We start from the raw sequence: 6,121 nt of genomic DNA on the forward strand, positions 1-6,121 counted from the left end.
GGCAGTGCTTTGTGCTTTGGTTTATCTTTCCTATATTCCATATCTGCTAACATGTTCTTCAGGTATCTTTGAAAACATCAACTGGGCTGTGAGTTATATGGTGAAAATATGGAGTCCATATTTTCTCTATTTTTAATATGCACATGTTTAATTTTAACTAACAAATGAAATGTGTGTGTGTAAAATACAGCAGGATGCTATGTATATGTGTATATGTTGATATATATGTGTTTGTGTTATATGTATATGTTGTATATGCATATGCACATAACTGGTAAGGGAACAAAATAATAGAATAGTTAAAACAATTTAAAGGAGGTCAAAGGTCAAAGAGTCACTATTTGATGTCTAGACTGATATAAATGCTACAGTTATGAAATAATTAAACAGGAAAAGGACCCAACATGAAGACAGCAGGGAGACTGAAGATGGACCTGAATGGTCTCATCACCTTGTGCAAAGAGGCAAAGTGATGTACAATGGAGAAAACAGTCTTTGTGAAAGTTGTTGGAATGATCATAGAACCTCACGTGAAAAAGTGAATCTGACCCAAGGATCAATAGAAATAGTGAACTCAAAATGGAATTGTAGACAGGGTGCATAAACTAAAAACACTAAAGTTGTAAAAAAAAAAAAAAGATCTTCAGTTTTCAATTAATTTTTGGAATTGGTATGAAGAAAATTGTCTTTAAGAGAATGGACATTATCAAAATTAAAACCTTGGATGGGTTCTGATAAACGTACCAATAAAAAGCTAACAATACCATTTCATTACCCAGATGAACTGAGATGATTTGTTCATACATGAATGTTTATGAGGTTGTTTACAGAATCTTTATTTCATATTCACAGTCATCCAGTACTGGAAACTGCACAATTGACCTCCAGTAGAGTGACAACAGTTACATCACATGCGTGCAGTAGTATGTAGACACATGACTGGGGAGGGGATGAGACTCTGGGGTTACCCTGGTGCCACTGAAAACAAAGATAGAAATGGGCAAAATTATAGCAACAGAATCTTGGCATGCAAAAGGAACTCCTAGCATTATTAAAATGCTAAAGTTAGATTATTACAGAAAATATAGCACAAGTAATAAAAATTAATAACATGGTATGGGATTAAAACTTGAAATATGAATAATTACCCAACAGTTTCCATTAAACTAGTGAGAAGTAGTAAACAATGGAACTTTTAAATAAACAGTAAACATTCCAAGCACTGCCACATACAACACTTGAATCCTGCTTTGACAGAAACCAAGAATTTTATAAACATTATGGTTTTTCTTCTTTTTACACAGGTGCTCACTATGTAGCCCATGTAGACTCCATCTGCATGGGACCCCATCCAGTCATGATCTGGCCTCAGCCTCCTAAATTCTGACTTTGCACAAATAGGATTATAAGCATGGGCTTCCATGCTTGACCCAGTCATAGTTTTGACTATTAAAAAAATACACAAGTACTCAGAAAATTCATAAATTATTTGAATTGAACGTTTTCTCCAAACATGAAAAATCATGTGTTGTCTTTATTCTAGACTTGTGAAAGGAAAGAAGAAAAGAAGGAAGGAATAAAGGACAAACAGAAGGAAAGGCTGGAGGCACAAAAGGAATATATCACAGTTTCTTTAATTATTTAGAAAAAATTGATACAAAACAACTATTTTCCATTAAATAGTTGGTAGAATTTAAAGAAAAAAAACCAAATAGATCTGAACTTTCCTTAGTGGGATGGATTTTAACTATGAATTCATTTTCTTTGACAGTAGGCTGTTGTTCAGTCTACCCATTGCTGTCAGTTATAGACTTTCCATTTCATCTAGGCTCTTAATTGGTTTAGCAGAGTTTAATAAGATTTTATTCTAATGCATTTAATAACTAGAGGAACTATAATTCATATCAGACTACTTCTCCCATTTCTAAAGTTGGTAATTTGTATCCTTTCTGTTCTTTTCTTGATCAATCAGAACCTTTCATGACTATATTATTCAATTCCCTATTAGCTTGAGTTTCAATTTTTCCCATTTTTCAAACTTTCAAAGTAAAAGCTGACTTTTTTCTTTTCTGACATAAATGTTTAGTGATTTAATTTTCCCCTAAGCACTGTATTTGCCTCATCCCACTAACATAATTTATTAAAACTTAGTCAGCTACATATTTATACCTGATTTCCCTTACAATTTTGTGACTGAGCAGTAATTCACTTAAATGTCTGTCACATAGTTCACATGATGTTTAACTTTATATGTTCACTTGAATACAGTTTTGAAAAGCATTGTCTGGTCAAAACCTGGTGTATGTGTTTTTCAGATAGAATTGACATGAAAGAAAACAACCTTTCTGGCAAAATATGAATAGATTTCACCCGGTCAGATCAGATCTCTCAAAGAACTCTGACTTCAGATTTCACAGAGGGATTCTGTCAGAGTTTTACCCTTCATATTGGAAATTGACATCTTCTGTAAACTGATCAGAAGAAAGCAGTGTTTAGAGGCTGGGAAGATGAACGTGATGACACACACCTGTGATCCCAGTGCTAGGTGGGCAGACAAGGGTGGATACCCAGGGCTCACTGCTCAGCCAACCTTGTCTTCCCTGAGCTCCAGGATAAGGAGATTCTCTCTTAGAAAATAAGATGGACAATTCTGTAAAAATGACCCCTAAAGTCTGACCTCTACACACATAAGCATACATGTGTGCATGCTCCCCTCTGCACATGAACAAATCACATACACGAAGATAAATAAGTGAAAAAGATTTTATTTTTTCAAATATTTGGGGATATTGAAAAGATCTTGCTACTTTGTGGAACAGTTAGTGTATTCAAGCAAAATATTTTAGGTGATTTGATTCCTTTGAAATTTAGTAAGACTTGCTGACAAGAATGACTCATGGGAGTAAATATTAAATGTGCAGTTTAAAACAGTCTATTCTACTATTTGGGGGTAGAATGTTCCAGAAATGCAACTGATGTCAGCCAACTAAGGTGCTTGGTTCAACTTATTTAGTATTCCTTTGAGAAGTGTTGATTCCAACCATGGCTCTGAGAATGCCACGAGCTACATGGTCAGCCAACCATGTAAAATACTTTCCTTATTATCTTCTCTTTTTGAAATAGGAGCATGAACATGTAGTACTAAAATTATAAATTGGTCTGGTTATTTCTACAGTTTTATTAATTTTTCTTTTATTATTTTCACATTGCAATGGATAGATAAAATGTTCAGGGATATGATGTCAAGTTTTGACTTAGCATCTTTATGACTATAAAACAACTTTCTTTTCCCATGATAATGTTATTATTCAACTGAGTTCTACATTTTTCAAATTAAAATAGCCCTTCCAGCTTTCTTTGGATTAGTGTAGTGTTGGCTTTCTATTTGCTCCTTCTGTTCTCCTTACTCTCCCAGTTTGCCTTTTCTCCGAGTGTTTCTAGTTTATGAGTTATGAATATTTTATTCTACTTGGTGTACATTAACATATTATTTCTAACTTGTCTGTGTGTATGTGTTTGCATGTGCATATGCATGTGCATGTGTGTGCATGTGCATGTGTAAGTGTATGCTTAAGCATGTGCATGTTATACATATGCATTTGTGTGTTCCTGTGTATGTGTGTGACTGATATATGAATGTATAGGTGCTTGTGAGGGTGCATGCACATCTGTGCACTTGCATTTGGAGGCTACAAGACAACCTTGGGTGGCATTTATTAGGTGCCATATAGGTTATTTTATTATTTTATGAGATAAAGAATTTCATTGGCCAGGGCTTGCCAAATAAACTAGGGTGGATAGCCAGCCAGAGGGATTTGCCTATTTGCATATTGCATCTTCCAGCCCTGGGATTTCAGCAATCAACACTATGTCCTAGGGATCAGATCTATCCACATGCCTCCAAGACACTCCCTGTACTGACTAGATTAAATCTTCAGGCCCCTTTGGGTCTGCTTGTTGTTAATTATAATGATCCATTTAGCACTGATAGAATATATCTACTTATTTCTGATTAATTCAGGTAACATTAAATCCACCGTAACTTGAGCCTGATTTTCTTACACCAGTTTCCTTTCATTCATTTTCGTCCTCCAATGTTTGTATTTGCTAAAATTTCTTTTGCCTGTCGTGTGCTCCCACCCTCAAAGAACTCATGCCCTCAACATGGTGCACTTTGTTCTGAAGCAGATGTTCATGACAAGATACTTCCATGTCATACTGGATCTCCTTCCTTTACATAGGAAAAGATGACCTCTCCCTATTCATACCTAAATAAGCCCCTCAACAGAAGAGATAAAACTGAAGTTCCTAAGGCTTTTAGCAAATGATCTTCCACTTGAACCCATTGGGTTAATGTAGAGTTTGATCTGTTTTGACAACCTTCGGCTGAGGGGTTTTCCTTTTTTTCTTTCAATGATAGCAATCAATACAAACCCTTGCATATAGTGACCTTGCAATTTACTTGACATTATATGTGTTATCACTAATAATTAGTAGGTGATTGCTAAGAGCATGCAATCCTTGTCCTTTAATATTAAAATCTCTATATTATGGAGCCCTTAACATGTCACCTCTTTGCATCTTAATGTAATCCACATGATGGTTATGGAAATTGTGAGCATGCCAGAATCTCTTGGCCCAGACACTTGATAAATTAGTTCATGTCCTCTGAAAAAAATGGATATAATCACTGGCAAGTACATGGCATAGCTCAAGTAATGAATCATTGAACTCATTAATTATTATATGAAAAGACAATGAAATACAAGAGTAAGTGAATAAATCATTCCGGTATCTTAGCAAATTAAAATGTAACTGAATGACATATGCTGTACCATGAAAGGCAATTTGAACAAGGAAAATGCAACTTATAATAGAAAAACCATAGAATTTCATTAAAAGATGCAAAATATGAACCAAATAAAGATTGAAATGACCCATGGTGAGCAGTTATTTGATCAAATGTCTTTAAAGTAGCAATCATTTACAAATTTATATATTTCTGTGTACAGCCATAGAGATAATGGAATCAAATTACATGGAATGTACTTGGTGAAATAAATTTCTAATTGCACAAAATCATAGAAACTTCTTAGGAAAGAATAAATATGACAATTTTTAAGGGATTGGCTTACTAAGAAGAATTAAATCGATCTAGATAATAACTTGGAAAGACAAATGAGCTCTAGTTGATTGAGCACTTCATACTCACACCTATATATTCACATACCAGTAATAGCATATCCCTCATTGAAAATGGATATGTGTTTGGCTGCATCTGTTTATGCTAGAGAAAACTTGGAAAGGTTATAGATCAAATTATCTTCAGCAATACATACTGATGATCTATACGGCAAGGCTTGGTGAGATATTTAAATCCCTGCTTCATTAAATCCTTGGAAACATTTGCTGGCACTGCAGCGAGTGGCTGTGCCTATGGTCCAGGTTCAAACTCCTGGCATAAAGGATGAAGCAGAAAGCAGCGATACTTTCAAAATAACTTCTTGTCCTTAGTTGCCTTTCTTGAAAGCTGTGAAGGGGAAATGGAGCTCAGAATCACACTCCCTGTAATCCGTATGCTCCACTTCCTCACACACAGACTCCGCCTTCAGTGCTCGCTTCCTTGAACCTCTCCCAGGCCGGAGCCTAAATGCACAAATCTTGGCCTCCCGCTCAGCCTCACTCCTCACACCATTCTGTTTCACCGAACCGAGAAAGGAAAACTCTAAAAACTGTTTAACCAAATGTAACATTACTGAAACCAATTTCCTCACTCAAAAATTTCATAGGGGATATATATTTGTCTCACAGACTGACATATTATGCTTCTCAAGCTATACTTTATGACCAGTGACTCTGTACCTTCTAGCCCATTCCACGCTCAAGAGCAAGACAACAGAGAGACAGCCGTAAGATATAGTAGGCCACCTACCAATAGTTTTTTTTAAATATTTTTATTTTCTATATTCTTCGTTTACATTCCAAATGATTTCCCCTTTCCCGGATCCCCCCTCCCCATATGTCCCATAAACCTTCTTTTCTCCATCCCTTCTCCAATCACCTCCCTCCTTTTTCTCTGTCCTTATATTCCCTTCCAATGCTAGATCAATCCTTTCCAGGA

This window comes from Apodemus sylvaticus, chromosome 4, assembly GCF_947179515.1.
Source record: "Apodemus sylvaticus chromosome 4, mApoSyl1.1, whole genome shotgun sequence".
Lineage (NCBI taxonomy): Eukaryota > Metazoa > Chordata > Mammalia > Rodentia > Muridae > Apodemus > Apodemus sylvaticus.